This window comes from Agelaius tricolor, unplaced genomic scaffold (assembly GCF_023055355.1).
Source record: "Agelaius tricolor isolate 1412-34295 unplaced genomic scaffold, bAgeTri1.0.p SCAF_2, whole genome shotgun sequence".
Lineage (NCBI taxonomy): Eukaryota > Metazoa > Chordata > Aves > Passeriformes > Icteridae > Agelaius > Agelaius tricolor.
The window spans coordinates 27698518-27716721 of record NW_027269262.1 but is presented as its reverse complement, the minus strand read 5'-3'; the positions used below and the strand labels follow the sequence as shown (position 1 = coordinate 27716721).

The window sequence follows — 18204 nt, the reverse complement described above, 5'->3', positions numbered from 1 at the left end:
ATACTGGCTGTAATGGAAATGGGTGTCATCATTCCATGTGACTTTCAGAGCTTTCAATCTGGGCATTTATTCTTTTATGTTGATTTGTTGCTTGCTTCAGTTCCATACCTTTTTCTCCTTCAGGGTGTTTACACCATCATCCCTCCATTTTCCCTATTTGTTTTTTTTCTATGTTTTCATAGGCCTTTAATTTCTTTCTCTTCTGTTATTTTTTCCCTTTCTGTCTTACCCTAATAAATTCCTTCTGTTCTGTCTAAATTTTCACCACAGGAAATAAACAAGTATACACAGCTGCCAAAATAAAACAGAATGGAAGAAACCACACACTTCTGTGAACATGTCAATCTTTGGCAGGATTTATTCATGTGACAATAAAAACAGGTGTCCATATTTTTCTTTCTGCGGAAATAGTGTTGTGCTATTGACAACCAAAACTTTGAAAAATGGAAATCCAGTTCCTTTTTTTTTTCCATTTGTGATAAAGTGATATGCAATCATACCCTTTAAAGCACATTCTTGTTTGATATATTGAGTTCTTAGCAAGTGTGGTGGGGTTTTTTTTGTTGTTTTTGTTTTTGGTTTTTTTTTCCTGGTGGCATGGATTTAAATTGATAAGTGTTACCCAATTGCTAAAGAGTTAACATTTTCTACACAGTTTTGTTGCCTTCCAATACTTCCAATGTAGTGGTGAAATAACAGTAGAAGGTTGGCAAAGATTCTAAAATTCTTTTTCTTCAAAAAGTGCATCAGTTTTTGATAAGATCAAATGGGTAGCTATTGGTAAAGTTTCTTGGGTGAAAACATTCGGCAGACTTAAAGGGAAAGACACCTGTATACCAATAAAGCAATCTTCTGAGTTTGAATAGGTTCTGCTGGTTTGAACCAGATAGAATTAGAGTGTTTTTTAATGACAGGAATGTATAGAGGTGGGTCAAGCTGGCTGAACCAGTCTGACTCAGGAACAGTCTTGAGCTTCCCAGTATGCTCCATTCGCTAAGAAGTGACAAGAGTGACACGGCACTGCAAATCAAGAGTCAATCTCTTTATTGTCAGAGAACTAACATTCTTCAATGGTATCTTAGCATTCAGAGTAATCTCTCACCTGAGCCTCACTTAACTACAAGAAGTTAAAATGTACTGCCAAATATAGCTTTGTACATGCAAATAATCAAAAGTGTTTGCTGTAATCTGAAATCCAGATGTTCAGCATGCTGTCTCAAGGGCTAGACCCAAGTGTATGCTTGTAATACACGAAAGTACTTAAGCATTTATCATATGTATCTATACCTGTTCACGTTTGTACATCCCTGTACAGAAATTATTTGTTATTTAACTAGACAAATGAGTGTGAAAAATCTAAAGGTAATTTTTCATAAAAGACATATAACAGTAGTGCTATCTCTTCCTTTTGATTTGAGTTCAATCCTCTAATCTCCTAATATATAAATTTTTGAATTAGAGTATGATATTTGATAGCAAGTAAATCTTCCTAAACTTGTGCTATATATCTGTGGCATTCAGAACTCCAGGAAATACAATAATTTAACTCAAAACCGTCATGAATATTGCATTAGAAAGCAACTTTGACCATTGTGATGCATTACGACTAATAAATAGTAGGTCTGGGAATCTGAAAATATATTCACAAAATATACATTCTTTTATATCTTAATCTTAAAAGGAAATAAACCAAAACATTCCAGAGGTCAGTCTTTCAAGGGCTGCAAGATGGATATTTATTCCAATGAGGTCAAGTACATGGGCTGTAGGGAAATAATTTGCTCAGCAATGGTTACAAAGGAATGTCTGGTATGTCACCTAGAGCACATCCTCACTCTCCTTGTCAGATGTTGTTGCTTGAAGGATTGTTTCTCACACTTTCTCCTTTCTCCTATCTCTTTAAATACACTCTTCCAGAGGAAATGCACAAATGGTCATCAACCTCCACTTTGTCCTGTTGTGGATCCATTGTGGAGAAGGCTGAAACCAGCTGTCTGGGACAAGACTCATTCTGATCTCCTGCCAAAGCAGCCATCCCTGTAGCCCTCATGTTGCTCAAAGTCTTGCCACCTACACACAATACAAGTGGAATTTCAGAGATGGATTTAGTTTTTCAGGCTTTTTGCAGCCATTAGAATTTGGACATGCAATGTCTTTGGTCACAGAATCATAGAACTCTTTGGCTTGGAAGGGACCTTAAAGATCATATCCTTCCAACACCTCTGCCATGGGCAGGGAGAGTTTCCACTAGACCAGGTGTCTCAATCCCCATCCAACCTGGCCTTGAACACTTTCAAGAATGGGGCATTCACAGCTTTTCTAGGAAATTTATTCCAGTACCCTCACAGAAAAGTATTTCTTCCTAATTTCTGTCTAAACCTACACTCTTTTAGTTTAAAAACATTGCCCTTTGTCTTATCACTATATGTCCTTTTGACAAGTCCCTCCAGCATTCTAGGTCCCCTTAAGGTAGTGGAAGAGTGCTATAAGGTCTCCTTGGAATCTGCTCTTCTCCAGGCTGAACAACCCCAACTCCTTCAGCCTCTCCTCACAGATGAAGAGTTCCAGCCCTCTGATCACCATTCATGGTCCTCCTCTGATTGTGCTTCAGCAGGTTCACACCCTTCTTACGCTGGGCAACCTAGAGCCAGATGCAGCACTCCAGGTGGAGTCTCAGGAGGGAAGAGGAGAGGGAGAAGAACACCTCCCTCATCCTGCTTGCCATGCTACTTTTGATGCAGCCCAGGACATGGTTGACTTTCTGGGCTGAAAAATCACTGCCAGCTCATATTGAGCCTCTCATCAACCAACAAGTCCATCTTCTCTGGGCTTCTCTCAATCCATTTTCTACCCAAACCATATTTGAGCTTGGAATTTCTCTGACCCAGATGCAGCACCTTGCACTTTGCCTTGTTCAGCTTCATGAAGTTCACATGGGCCAACTTCTGCCAGTCAAGTTCCACCTGGACAGCATCCCTTCCCTTCAGTATTTCAACCAGACCACAACCTTGGTGTCATCAGCAAACTTGCACTCAATCCCACTCTGTGTTGCTGAAAAAGATATTAAACAGTATTGGTCCCAATACTGATCCCTGAGAAGCAATGGCTTCAAATCACATGGAATTATGATAAGGGGAAGAACTTTGGATATATTCTCAGTCTTGTGTCCTTAGCTACACTGAGTGAGCACAGTTTTCTTAAATTGAGTGAAACTCTACCAGTAACACTATTCTATGGATGGTTCAGTGCTTTCAGAGATGGCCCAGTTTGCCCCAATACAAATACTTTTCCCGATATACAAAATTATGAAGATATTTAAAAACAGGAAACAACTTCTCCTTTAGGAACATTTCAGACTGACCATTTTCAGATTGAAAAATTGAGCAACTAACTCAGAATTGCTAGAATATGCATTTGATATGTGGGAAAGTCTGGTACAAACTCCAATTCTAATTGCAGTTGGAAGTTGGTACAAGACTGTGGGCTATTTTGCAGTCTATGTTCTTCCTTCCTTTTTGTAGAAGTTCTACTTTTAGTAAAGATATATTCCTGTGTATGTCTATTATCAAATAAAAGGAGAGACATTATCCCAAGATATTTAGAAAATTTATACATTTCCAGCATTCTGTTATGATTTTGGGTACATGCCACAATCGGTAAAATGTATTTTACTTTCTTCATCGTGCATACTTTTTTCACATAAATTCTAAGGAGAAAGAATGTCTTGAGCCTGAGGAAAAATCATTTATTGGATTTTGTTCATTTAGTATTAAAAAATTGGACGATGACCAAAACATTATATATAGAGAATGACCATTTTTAATGTCTGTAATTTTCAGAGACTTTGCCAGGGTATTGGCAGCAATATAGAATGCTTTGAAGCAAGGCCACTATTAAAAATACAGTTGTTGGAAACATTTGGTAGTGATTAGATTGTTACCAGCATTTGAAGCTTAAATGAAGGAGAAAATACAATAACAATATGAATAACCCTGAGAAAGGATTTCTTCCTAAACTGAAATCATTAAACTCTGAAACCTACCTTTTCAAGGTCCTTCATTGCAATCCATTATCTTTCATTCCCCTTTGTACTACAAAATTGTCAGTTTGATGATATATTACACATAACAATGTCATTACATTGGCATAACATGACAACTGGGACTCATTTGAACTTTTAGAAATTTCTAATCCCTAAAATAAATTATGAACTGAAGACATTTCAGACATTGAAAATAAGTCACTTGTTAGAAAGAATAAGTTCTCCATACGTTTTGGAGAATTGCACTTTTCTGAGACATTTTCTTTTTCAGTTTTTTTTTTCCTCAATGCATATAATAAACTTACCAGGAAATATAATCCACGGATGTCCTTAAGCTTCTTGTCCTTAGGCTTACTGAAGTAATGAATCCTCCTGTAGACGACAAATCATCTACATCAAATCTCACCACATTTTAATTAAATTTCCTGGAACCAAAATAAGGATTCTGCCATAATTTTGATCAGAAAAATTGTTAACTGACCCCTTAACTGCTCTTACTTTAATTTTTTTCTTACCTTTAAAAATTATGGATACTATTTCTCTCTTCCTCCTCTGTTGAACTGTTTTGATTCTTGATTTTGAGTATTCAGTGAGACATATAGCAGACAGGAAATAGCAGACAAAGGAGTTTGGGGTCAATTGTGACCACATGTATGCAGCCTCATTGTTTCCATCCTGCTCAACAGCTGTGCATGCAAGCACAACCCTTGAAATGCTGGCGTGTAACTGTACTGCCTTCTGGTCAGTCACAACTTTTGGACCAACAATTTGCAGCAATGGAAGATGCTTATCTTGATTTTTCTAGGCATATTTCCTTACTGAAGCAGAGTCTATGCAGACAAAATATAGTTTCCAGGAAGAAAAGTCAAGGAAGGCTTATCTCTTTGGGCTGTTAGTGAAGAAGGAATTCTGTGGATCAATTTCAGGTAGAAGACAGTTCAATTCCTCTGAATTGTTTTCTGGAGCAGTATCTTCAACAAGGATATCTTGTCTCAGGAGTTATGCCTGGATGCTCTCTGACATTTGGAAGGCTGAGGGTGTTTATCAGTTTTTTGCATGCTTTGAAAGCTGCAGAACTTCTCTGGAGCTTGCTGGTTGCATGTAGTCATCTGTTTTGGGACAACACTTGAATGTCGTTGTGTAGCTTCAACCACATTTGCTCTCTTGTGAGAAAAGGTGGTCAATGGGTTTCAGAATAGTGGCCAACTTCATGTTATTATTCAGGTGTTTTGGTTTATAGGAGATTGAAAACTGAACATGAACCTGGAAGTGCAATTGTAGATATTTTTAGGGTCCTCTGCCGCTAGAATTCTGATGCAAACAGTGTGCCTATTTCTCTTACAAGCTACTTTTTAATGAAGCATGCTGTGCATGTGTCTTGTACTGGAACATAAACATAACTGATGACTCTATCAGGAAACGTGTGTTTTCTGCACATTATAATAATGTGACATAAAGGATAACCAATTCTATTCCAAATGGTTGTGACTGTACCTCATAGTAGGTTTGGGGTTTATTTTAAAATTTTTAATATTATTATTATTGCTCTGTAATCTATTGTAAAGTTCAGCATACATACGAAAGATTCAGATTTTTAGTCTCTTGTCTTTATGAATAAATATAAAATGTGTTTTCATTTTGCAGCTAGTATTTTAAACCTTCTCACAGAGTTGCATGATGATTCAGCCCAGCTTTACCATTTTGCTGAATTAGCACAGCTAGTAAGGAAATAGCACTTGTTTCAATCAAAGCCCATAGTCTTTCAGATTTTGAGATCTGCTTGAAGTAGCTGTAACATGTGCGCAAAAAAAGTAAGAATGAGTGGCTTTATGGATGCCTTCAGCTTGAAATTTTTACCTGGTGCTGGAATAGCTTCAACCGACTTTGTCCATAGGCTGCTTGTCCTGCAGAAATATTTCCATGGGGAAACCATATTCTGTGTAGTCTCTTCTAATGTTTTTACTTATATGCTCCTTTTTTGCAGGTAGCAGCCAATATATTCTGGTAATGTGTGGGGTATATACTCCCTATACTCCCTTTTTTTTGTTTTGTTTTTTGGAAAGGACATATGCAAAAGTTTGGCTAAAAGTATTCATTTTCACTTGAGAAAGGATGATCCTAGTATCGCTCTGATGTTTTAGCACGCACTTTGTGCTGATACATTGCCCACTTCACAGTTTAAGGGATATGTGAACAGATGCTCCAGTTGATAGCCTGAAGTATAATGAAGTCTTGTCAGAGTAGGTTGTTATAGGAATAAATGCATTATATCAAGTGTTTCTTCCATTCCATGTTACTTGAAACTGAAATAAAAAATGTTATTCCAATAACATTCTGTTAGAATTAAATATCTTAGACGTACACAGAAAATCATAAAAGTCTTTTTTCTTCAAATGCCTGAACAAATATATACAGCCCTGCGGATTCTTTTTAAATATAAAGGTTGGTACATACAAATTGGAAAGAAGGGTATGTGGAAGGCAAAACAATGTGTGGAAGATTGTAGGAGAAGTTGTTCCAAATGAACATCAGGTTGCATGAGTTTAACTGAACTAGAAGGTTATTTCCTTGTGTTGAAACACTAAAAAAATCTTTCAGTACCATTTTTCAGGGATTTAAATTTAAGTTTCTATCTTCCTAAAGGCAAAAATCCCCCAAATCTTATATATGTAAACCAAATATTTTTTCTTTGGGTAATTTAAGTCTTAAATAGCTATTTAAAGAATATTTATTGCTTCAAATTTGTGACAGGAAAATAAAGAAAAAAACAAATGAACAAAGAACAAACTCTCTTGTATTGTGGAAGAATCAGTAATAGTAATATTAATAGTGTTAGTAATAAAGTAAATAGTATAATAGTAATTAAGTAAAATTATTAAACATGAACTTCTTTTTATCTACCACTTCCCTTGCATTTATATTCAACCTTCTGCTGCTCCTTGGCTTCTTGCAGTTGACATCTTCAGTTGGACATGCAAGTTTTTAGGATCCTGAGTTCATTGACAAAAGCAATATGATGTTAATGGTAACTGCCTCCCCCTCACTGTAGGAGCTGCTTAGGGTCATTTCTATGTTCTTCTAACACACCATGAAAACTTTGCTCTTTCTTTGCAGGTCTGTAGGTCCATGTTAAAGCTGAATTTAGTATATAGAAAGTGTGTTGCATATACTGGGCACTTCTTGCTTTTTTCCTAGTTACTCTGCATTCCTTTAATTGTCCATAGTTAGGACAGGTCTAGGCTCTCTAGAGCCAACCCTGGGTCACTTCTCTTACCATCCCATGCCTGGGTTCCTCTACATTCCACACAGTTTTCAACCTACTTTTAAATCCTCCACTGCCATAACAAACCTGTATTTCTCTGCTTTACACTGTTATGTTAGAGCCACGAATATTTTGTTCTACTTGTTGCAGGAGTATGTATAGGATTACAGTTATATAATACAGAATTGTACAAAAATAAAGCAAACTAGTCATAGACACCTGGTCAGGCTTTTATAGCTGAATAATCTAAAACAAAGTTCCAGGCAGGTGAAGAAAAGTACAAATTATTCCTGACAAAGCTAATTTCTGAGTCCTTGCAACATCAGTACAAAACATATGGCCTAGTCTTTGCAACACTGTATTTAGTGGGCTATGGGGTTATACTGCCCTTTATTTAGTGCACCTGGAGGGGAAGAATGCAGTTTCTGAATTCCAGTAAAGGAAAATTTAATATTCTGAAAAGACAGAACTCTTACACGTTTTTAAAGTCTGTGGGTTGTTTTTGTGTCTTTGTCTTTCTAAAGTTTTCCTGAATTTCTTTTGTTGGGATGAGATATATGTAGCACCAAGCAGCTTTCATTTGCTTAGCTGTGGCATTCATATTCCTTACTTGTCTTCTGATTAAGAGGCCTCTTGAATTTATTAAGCTGCTATTTTTTTATATATGTTGCATGTAAAAAAAAAAGTCTTCTGTGTAATATTTAATACACCATAAAATCCATGACAAGGTTGATTTTATAATTTTTTTCCTTATTTAAAACATCTTAGAAAATAAATAAGGCAAAAACCATGAATATTTCTTTTAAAGGATGGAATTGACCAATTTGTATTTACAGGCCTGTGTATTCACAGTGTACACACCAAATCATAATATTTCCAGTATTTGTCGAGTAACATATATATAAGGAAAAAATGTGTGATTCTTATATTTCACAATGATTCATACAGAGCTGAAATGAAGTTGAAAAGATACATTACAATTTTCTAACTCTCTCAATAATCAGTATTGAAATATACATTCTATAATCAGTATTGAAAATTCATTATTTTGCTTGCAATTCCATCCATAAGATTAAGAACAGTTTAAGTGTCTTGGTGATCTATCTCTTTAACAAGAGGGTTTAGCCAGAATAATTGCTGTAAGGAGAGATTGTTCTTCGCCTCAAATAGAAGAGCTGCACATTTAGATGGAAATAGCCCATTATTTATACTTTCAGGTTTCTCTCAAAACATATGCTGTAATTAGATACTTAAGACTGTGTACTTTAAAACACCACAATCAGTACATGAGTTACTCGTGTTAGTGAGAGAGACACGTCTTAATCTTGAAAGCTCATCTAGATTGCCGTACAGTGATGTATAATCTGCTGATTCAGAGACCAGTTGTCTCTGCAACACACTTTCCATACCTACCTAGGTCCTTGAATTGGTTTAAGTCTCTGAACTGGGAGTGGAGGTGAAAAAAGTAAACAAATTTATACATACACACACACACACACACACATACACACACACACACACGTATATATATATATAGCCACTAAACAAGTGAGCATTTCCTTTAATTTTTCTGTCACTTAACAGTGGATGGATGATTTATGTGTTTTCCTCAAAAAGCATATAAATATGTAGTTAAATGCTTGAGCAGCCTCATTGAATGTGGGAAATAAATTTATGTTTGCAAAATTTCTGGGTGCAGCATGAGAGCATACAGACCTTGAGGTCTGAAATCAAATCAGATAAAACATTTAGAGCTACTGCGTCCCTTTGAAGGTAATAATTTTAAAGCATGAAAGTGACTTAGCTTGCTAGCCCTGTTTTTCTGTGACTACACCTTCTTAAAAGAAAGCTTGAAAATCCATGTTTAAAATATTCTAAATGGCATTTAATTGTGCACATTTTATTGAATAATTTATTACTGTTAAGCTCCCTCCCCTAAATAATTTCAAAGACAAAATAGCAAGGACTCTTATGTAGGAGTTTTCTTAGAGCTAAAGGGTTCATCATCTCTTCAGCTTCCCCTGGAAATTTTTAGGTTGCAAACAAGGTGGATGAAAATGTTATTAATTACTGAAAAAAATTGAGATCTATAACTGTTTTTATAAAACATATTCAATTTGCTGTTGTATACCAGCAGCTACCTGTATGCAATAAAAATAATAAATAAGAAATAACTTTTTAAAAGAGCATATGATGAAGATCTGCTGTAACTACTTATTCTGTTTGACTTTGAGGGGATGTTAAGTAGGTGGCTTACATAGCTAATTCTCTTTGCCAGATTTACCAGGTGAGCTAAAGAAAAACATATATAAAAACCTGAGGCTTTGGATGGTATAACCTTGTATAGCATTCTATCTTACAATGGAACTTTTTGTCTGAACACCTAGATTTCTCCTTAATGCTGCTTTTATGAGTGAATTTAAATCAGTCTTTACTCTGCATGCAATGAATTCAATTTTGTACTGAATGCTTGTGGCCAACTCTTTTTTTTTTCTGATTTTTGTTAGCATTTGTAGATATTCCTATTATTCACATTTATCCTTTTTCTTTTTTTTCCTCTTAAAAAAACCCAAACAAACAAAACTTTAAGTCTCTTATGATCGTGCTTTGCAGAGTAAATGAGTGAAGGAGGTTTTTGGATGCTGGGGATTTGTTTTTATTGGTTTTTGTTGTGGAGTGTCAGAAAGGCAGTAGGTTCCAGCCAGTCAGATAATATTCTATTACACAATTACCCTGGGAGTCTTAAGTGCCCACTGGGGACCTAAGAGCACTCAATGAAGGAATTGTGTGGAGTTGTGCTGTGGCAGCAAAATGGAATAAAAGATGCTTTGGATGCTGTAAAGTTAAATTGATCCCCACAGTGACAAGAGCCAGCAATAGATAAGGTCACTGAAAATTTTACCCTTTTACAGAGCACTGAATCTTTGACCCAAGGTGAATCACCCTTCCTCTTTATGCAAACTATAGCTAAATTTGATCTGGGTAATGGAGACACTGACACATCCATGGTGACAGAAGCTAGTCTTTTCACCTTTTTGCATGTGTACTTCTCAAGTAACAGCCACCTGAAATTGCAAATGCTTCTAAAAATAACTTTTTTCAGTTATGTCCAAAGCATTTTAAAGTTTCCTAAGTAACCCTCTGTGAACATGTGTCAAAATCCATATTCATTTTAAATAAGGATGTGGACTAGGCACTAGGTTTCCCTATAAAGTAAAATATTTAAACATGTTTAAATATTTTACTTTATAGGGAAAATTTAAAAGTGAAATCATTTTGTCAATATATTTCTTACAAGGAGTTCAATACTGCAAGTTACAATTTAAATTGTAGAAAACCCCAGCTAACACTCTTCAGGAGCTAATATTTGATTTTTGTTTAGGCTACAACTGATCTCTTTAACACTTTTGATTTTTCATAGATCAATTTACAAGACATGAACCAAATATTAAAATCACATTCTATCGAATGACTGAACAGATTGCAAGGGAAGAAATAAAATTAAAAAGTCTCTGCCATTAAATATGTTGTGAAAGAAGTTTAATTAATTTTAAGTTAAAAATACTTTAGAAATATTAGAAACATTCTTGATATTCACTTAATTCATCATTATGGGCCATACTTGGTAAAATATTTTACAGCTAAACTTTATGTATATCCTGAACTCCTTATTCAGCTAAGCACTCTGGCCTTGCCAAATTGAGAGTGTTGGTACCCTGTAGTCCCCAGTCCTGGAAGCTATTTAAATTCTTTATGCTTATTGATTTTATTGAAGGTTATTCTGTGGCTAGAGTGTGTTTTACTGTGCTTACAGGAAAGCCATGTTGTTACATTAAAATTGCACTCCTCTACATTTTTGTTTAAAAGCAGTGTACACAATATTTTATGTCCAGTTTAGCAGGTCCAGAGACAGTTTGTGAAGCTCACAGCCGTTCATCAGCAGTTGGATTGTTTCACTTATTAATTTATTTTGGGGTAGAGCTAAAATAACTATAGGTGAAGAGGCACAGTTTTTATTTTGGTTCTTCATCTTCCTGTATGAATATGTATCCTATCTTGAGCAAGTGCATTTGTGTTTTATGCATTTGAGTCTATCCTGACTTTATGTGAAAATGTCATGTGCTGAGCAATTGTAATGTTGTGCAAGCTTCTAAAAAGTACCCCTAAATAAATATATTCATTAATATTTTATACTTTGCATTATGATTTTCGAATCTGTATTTAAAATTAGGCCAGTGAATCTTCATTTTATTGAAGTGGCAGACCATATGATATCATATAAGTGGTACAAAAAATGGTTACAAAAACCACTCATATTCTTTATCATGCTCAACATCTTTCTTCTCCCCATTTCATGGCTTTCTAAATTCTGCTATTTACCACAGTGGTTTCCACTAGGAAATTAGGTTAAAAAAGCTATATCTGATATGAAGAATTTATTTGCTGATATGAATATGCATTTTTCTGAAAGCATCATCATTTAAGGGTAGTGTTTTAATCATGTAGAAGTTTCATTACTGTTTTCATTGAGGGAGGAGATCCACATTTGACTTTCTTTAACTTTTTCTTGTCATCATTAACAATTTAAAAGTTTCCATATTTTATTATATTTTTGAATGCATAAGTAAATAATTAATAAGTTAAAATGCAAACATAAATTCCAGATCTGCACACAATTGTTCAAAAATATTTTTAAATTACTTATTATTTTTGAAATAGAGTAATCTAATCACTGTATCAAAAAATCACAATAGTCTTCAGGATTTATTGAAATTATGTAGAGAATGAAAGTGTCTGTCATGAACATATGTGCTACATATAAAATATGAAGTATTGGTTCCTCTGTTTTATGCACACATATATCCTGCTTATGAAGATTTTTTTTACTTTTTGTTTGTTTGTTTGCTTGGTTTTATTTCTTGTATTTGATTGTTTTGTTTTGGGGAGCATTGTGACTATAGACCTGCTTAGTATTTTCTGACTAAGTAGATTAACGATATAGTTGAAACCGAAATGTTTTTATTTATGAGTTTATATTTTTCTGTTAAACACAGTTACTTAAAACAACACAACACAGGATTTGGACAGATGTTTTAAATTCAAATTCTGTTTTAAATTACAGAATTTGATAAATAAAATCAAAATCCTTTATTTATATAATATGGCACAAGTGTCAGGATCTATCTTGACTTTTTGGAGAAGGTTAATACAGAATGGATATTGAAATCAGGAAAATATTTCATTTCTTAGTATAAACCTTATGATGTGGTGGCTGAAGGAAATGATGATTCACTTTATGACGGGATTAAAAATTGTGTAAAACACTTCTGAGACAGACATTTTATATTTTGAAATTTAGAAGTGATACTCTGTTTTGCATATGACAAATAATATGATGATAAATAAATTAATTCAGTGTTGGTGCCCCTGTGTGTAGAAAATTTCCTAAATACATTAAGCTACTCTGTTTAAGTACGGGGGGAAAAAGTCTTATGAAAGTTAAGCAATGAATTTTTTAAAGGGTATTGTTAAATCATGTACTAGGACTAGAATGTAGCCATAATGAGAATACTTAATAAATTATGTTTGGAGGTTTAAGAGAGAAAAAATACTCGAGACCACTAGCAGGAGTTTACTTAAGCTTTAGCCATCTATTTTCAGTTGCTTCCCAAGCCTGCGCTTCAGTTGTATGCTGACTTCTCTAGGTTCTCTTTCCATCTTTGTTTTGCATCTTCTGAATACCTCAGCTTTGTCCATCCCAAGGTTCACCTAGTCTTTTCTTCTGATTAACTTCTGCTTACAGTCATTAAAGAGAAATCCTTGCCAAGGATCCAAAGGCAAATCCTTGCCTTTTGCAGAAATTATCTGCAAAACGAGCTTTGTCACATGGGAAGTGTTGAGAAAATGCTCTTTTGTCCTCAATCTCTTCAAAAGTGAAAATACAGAACCCCCTTTCTTTTGATTGAAAATTGTTTCAAAAATACCTTTGTATACATTAGAATATTTTGCTTGAGTAACATTAATACTAAACTGTATGCTTACCAGGTATTTCTGATGACTGTCTTTTTTATCTCATTCTCCTTTATAGCTCCTGCTTTCTTTTGCCCCAACTAAATGGGTAGGTTACACTGAACACATGCAAATTTTTCATTTCACTCTTATTTTTTAGTGGGAAATATTCTGTAGAAAACCCCCTCCAGAAACCTCTTTCAAATTATGACTTTGGATGAAACAGCTTTTTCTTTGAGGCAGACATTCTATGAATGCAATGTAGCTTGAGTATATGGAAATTCCTGTGGAGATTAAAAAAGAAAATAGATTCTCAAGTCTGGTTATGGCCCTTTGGCTCCACTGAGACTCTGTAAATGACTTTATCCAACCATAAATAACCAGAGGAACATTTTCCTGCAGGCACATCTGTGCCACTGATGAGCCATTAGTTTTTCCCCTTCGGGTCCTGTGCTGGTAGGAGGCATGTTGAGAGAGATGTAGCTGACCTTCATCACTCCAGATGGATCCTATAGTGGCACTGGCTTCATTAAAGACCAGTGTCACTAGCATTAGAGTGGCCATGGAGCAGATTGTCCGATGAAGAATATCTGCTCGCTAAAGACCATCATCATTTGTACTGAGTGAAAACTGTGTAGTTGAGTCGTAACTTAACTCTGAATACTTCTATGTGCAAGAGTTTGTGGCCCAGTCTGTAACTGCAGTTAATTCAGTACTTACTTGCTCAGGTCATTCTCAGTAAAGAAATCTGCCACTTCAATATTACTCCATGAATGCTTCAACAAAACGAGTTACATTTATTAGCAAAGACTGCTGCTCAATGGAGAGAATCAGGGTTTTTTATGTAAGAAATCTTCAGATGAAAATGGCACAAATTCCTTTGGCTGCCTCATATGAGATTGATTCTGTCCACTTACTTTTCTAAGAGCTTTCTGTCCTTCCAAAACTGTGATGCAGAGCAGCATATGCTAAAACACTGTGCCAAGTGGCTCACAGCCGAATTTGCTGTTGTTCCCTTTTCCCCTGTCACAGTACTGAAACAGTCCTCTCCCAGACAAATGAAACTGTCTATCAGCATGATTGATTGTGAAGTTCCCCAAATAATAATTCTTTTGAAATGTCTTTTTACCAACCAAGGAACACTTTTAATGGAGTGCTAGGTTAATCTGAAGGAGTTTGCTGATAGATTTTGCTTAGCTGTCTTCATTCTCCAGCCTTCCCGAACTTTGTCAGCTGTGTATTTTGCAATGATATTTCAGAAGCTGGACATTTAAGCTATTTTCCCTCTGCTCAAACTATTAATAACCAGTTAATAGTTTGATTTGAAATCTGTATTCCGTAATACTGCCTGATCTTTTTGTCATCTGACCATTGACTGTCAAAAGGGTGTTAACTTCTACACTGTCAAGACTTTCTGCAGTTAACTGAGTTTTTTTTCAACTAGGGTGTCTTTGAAGATACTTAATCAATCAGGTTTAGTTAGACTATGTAGTAGCCCCTCAGCAATAGTGTAGTAATAAACCTTATTTTCACCAAAAGTTAAAAGCCTTCAAACTATGGTCTCTGAGAGTAAATTACCTCAGAACTAAAGCTCTGCAACTGTAGACAATTTGGCTGTTTTCTTGGGGGAAAGGATTAATCAACCTCATAGCACTGCAAATCCATTTTTGTTTGAAGAACAGAAAAATATAAAAGTCAGATGAGCTAAGAGCATCCCTGAAAAACAGTTTTGTACCAAGGCAAAGAGTGTGTGTGAAAGAGCGAGATGGTGCAGGGTTCTTTTGGATCTTGGTAAGAAAGATCTAACAACAAATGGCTCAAAAAATGCTGTTTTAATAAGATAGAGTAAAAAGAGGAATGCAGACAGCACATAAATCTTGTATCCCTCCAGAGGCCGGGACCCCTGCTTTTATGCAACATTGGATTGACCCCAAATATGTTTTTGCATTACATGCTGTGCAGATCTTATTTGTGGATGCAAATCCTCTTTTTGGTCATTCAAATAATTATATAAATCACTATTTGACATATAATGGTTTTCCAGTCTGAATCAGTAGAGAGATATTTTGTTAAGATCTAGTACTGTCAGGAACAAGCTAGAAAGAAGCATATAGCTCAATACAAACTGGTAGAATTAGTTTTTCTGAAACACAGGTGTTCAAGTCAAAAAGCTACAGCATACAGGAAAATAGTGTTTTATATATTATTGAAGATTTTATGCATGAGGAGAAAAGCAGTTTTGAATTCCCTATGGTCTAATATTTGAGAGGTTGTGAAAGTAGGGTGTGATTTTACTTCTTTTAGAGACAAAGACAAAACTCCCATGATTTATATGTGAAGAAAAATTTTTATAGAAAAGGCTGACAAGCATTCTAAAAACCTGTATTTCTTGAACTTTAGGTCCAAATTTAATTCTTAAGCTTAAATGCTTCTAGAATCTCTCAATAAAATTTGTTACAGAGTGATTCTTTGCTAATGCCTGTTCAATTAGCAAATATGCAAATATGTCCTAGAAAATGGGTAGACATAATTTCACACTGTGTTGGTGGTTTTTAATATTTATTGTAAATGATACAGAAAATTATCGACCACTAGTTGGGAACAGCTTGTGTTCATAGCAGGTCATGAGGCTTCAGCTTTCATGACCATAGCATATGCTGCACATTGGGGAACTTGCCCAATGACCTTCCATTCCTTGGCACTATAGTAATTGTGATTGCTGATCTAGACAGTATCCTACTTATCCTCTGAATCATTTTAAGTGAAGATTGCTTTGAATGATGACACTAAAAACACGTAGGAGTCTTTTTTAGATTTTTTTTCAAGATCCTTGCTTGGATGTGATAGTATATTTCATTTAAAATTGCATAATACTCTAAAATCTTCATTTCTGGGCCAAAACCCTTAATTTTTTCCTATAATTTATTAGCTCCCCACGATTGTATTGCATTCTTTTTGGACCCACAACTTGTTCTGCTGACTTTGAAGAAACAGTTGTGAGAGCTGTGCTCCCTCTCAGTATCACTATGAGTATATTGTCACTACAGGCTGTGCTTGCTTGTTGACTGATGGCTGAGTTCACTTTCATGATTTACATCATGATTTACGTGTGTTGTTTCCTTTCTATACATTCAGAGATACATCATCTCACATATCTCATCTCAGTTTGTCATCTGCACACAAGCTAATTGACATGATAAGGATGTGCCACCTACATAGGAATGACAGGGTTTTTTCTGTGCTGTGCAGTATACTAAGCTGATTTTTTTGTGGGTGAAATGCATGACATCACATCTTCCCTTCACAACTCTTAAAGCTGACGTGATTTTGCCATATATATGAAACATATAATGTATACCTTATATATACAATCATCCTGAAAACCTGAAAACTTCTTTTTTTTACTGATCGATCATATATGTTAATTAGACCATAGAACCATTAGATAGGGACAATAACTAAAGAGTCAGAGAAGCTTTAGAGAACATTTTAGATCTTTCTACCGTGTGTATGTGTCTTGAACTCTCAAGAAAAAATGCAGTATATAAATTAAAATTTAGTTGGACACAAAACATGAGGCAGTTGTTACTTTTACCAGTTGGAACATCAGCTTCTGGAACTGCAAAACTATTATAAATGTGTGGGATCTTTCTACCTTGCATATATGTAATGACTATTGGTTTTTACAGAATTTCTGAATGGGGAAACACACCATCATGAGGGGTCCTGAGACATTGCAGTTGCTCTGTTATTTATCCCATGTTTGTGCAGAAACAGTTCATCATTATCAAAAAGCTGGTTCTCCTAAACGTTATACAACTTGTTCATTTGGTCAGTGCTTGTGGTTCATATTCAGGCAGCTATTGCCAGCAAATTAAGTTGATATTCCAAAATGGAAGTCACAGAATTCACAGAATATAAGTCTGTAGGAGTGGTAATAAACACCTGAAAAAATTAATATGTTCTAGTAAAAATTTCTGTATCATACCACAGCTGTTAATGGAACATCAACATGGAGTTTTCTCTCCAGAAAAACAGGCAAAAAATTGTCAACCACAAAAGAAATTTTTCCTTCTGTTCCACAGAATGAAGTGCACCAGTTGAATAGATTGATGATCACAAGGGGAGTGCAAGACCTAAGAAGTAGATATTAATTTATCTACTTACCCATAACATAATGCTGACGACGACCATGGTGGCCTTTAGTGGAATCTGGGTATGATGGTGCTTCCTTCACACCAGTACATCCATTCAGACTCGGGGTGTCTTCTATAAAAGAGTAGAAATTCTTCCAAGAGAAGAGAATTACCTGAATAAGAATCAGAGTTTGGGGAACCTCACTCTTGATGGGGAGATTCTTTGAGAGTTGATACTCCGATTCAAAGAGTTAATTTTTCTTCACAGTAAAAATGCAAAAGTATGTAAAAGAACCTCGTATGAATAGATCATCAGAAGACTGCCAAAGCTTCTTGTCTCTAGAATTAAGAATGTTGTCACATTGAATAGAATGTGTCAGAGCTGTAATTCATAGTCAAATCATTTACAACAAAGAAAGAGGAAATGTTGTCTATGGATGCAACTGATTAGCAGAAGAGCAGTTTTAAGCAAATATATAAATTACATGCAAAGCTTTTAGAAAAAAAAGTTATGAAAACACTTCATGCTTCTGTGTCTAAACTTTTTCTTTGTCTGAAGTGTTTAAATGTCTTCAAATGCTTGAGATCATGAAGAACTTGAGGAAGGGAAAAAGCAATCTAGTGAATTGTTCTATAGCCTATGTTTTGAATAAAGCTTGTTATACATTGGATATTCATTGTAACTATACTGGGCACACTGGGTACTGGCCTACTGCTCAAATAGTGGGATAAATTATTTTATATCCCCTCATATA

General features: G+C 35.2%; 1 long non-coding RNA gene across 2 annotated transcripts; it reads right to left on the bottom strand.

Annotated features, from left to right (window-relative positions):
- Nucleotides 1–340: 340 nt before the first annotated feature.
- Nucleotides 341–17436, bottom strand: LOC139603904 (uncharacterized). 2 transcript variants are annotated; one of them, XR_011683847.1, is made up of 3 exons: nucleotides 4558–17436; nucleotides 4348–4487; nucleotides 341–3051 (listed from the first exon to the last, which is right to left on the bottom strand). It is a non-coding gene; the product is annotated as an uncharacterized lncRNA (long non-coding RNA). The 2 variants fall into 2 exon arrangements; XR_011683845.1 differs by lacking the exon at nucleotides 4558–17436 and having other exon boundaries at nucleotides 4348–4551.
- Between the last annotated feature and the right edge of the window lie 768 nt (nucleotides 17437–18204).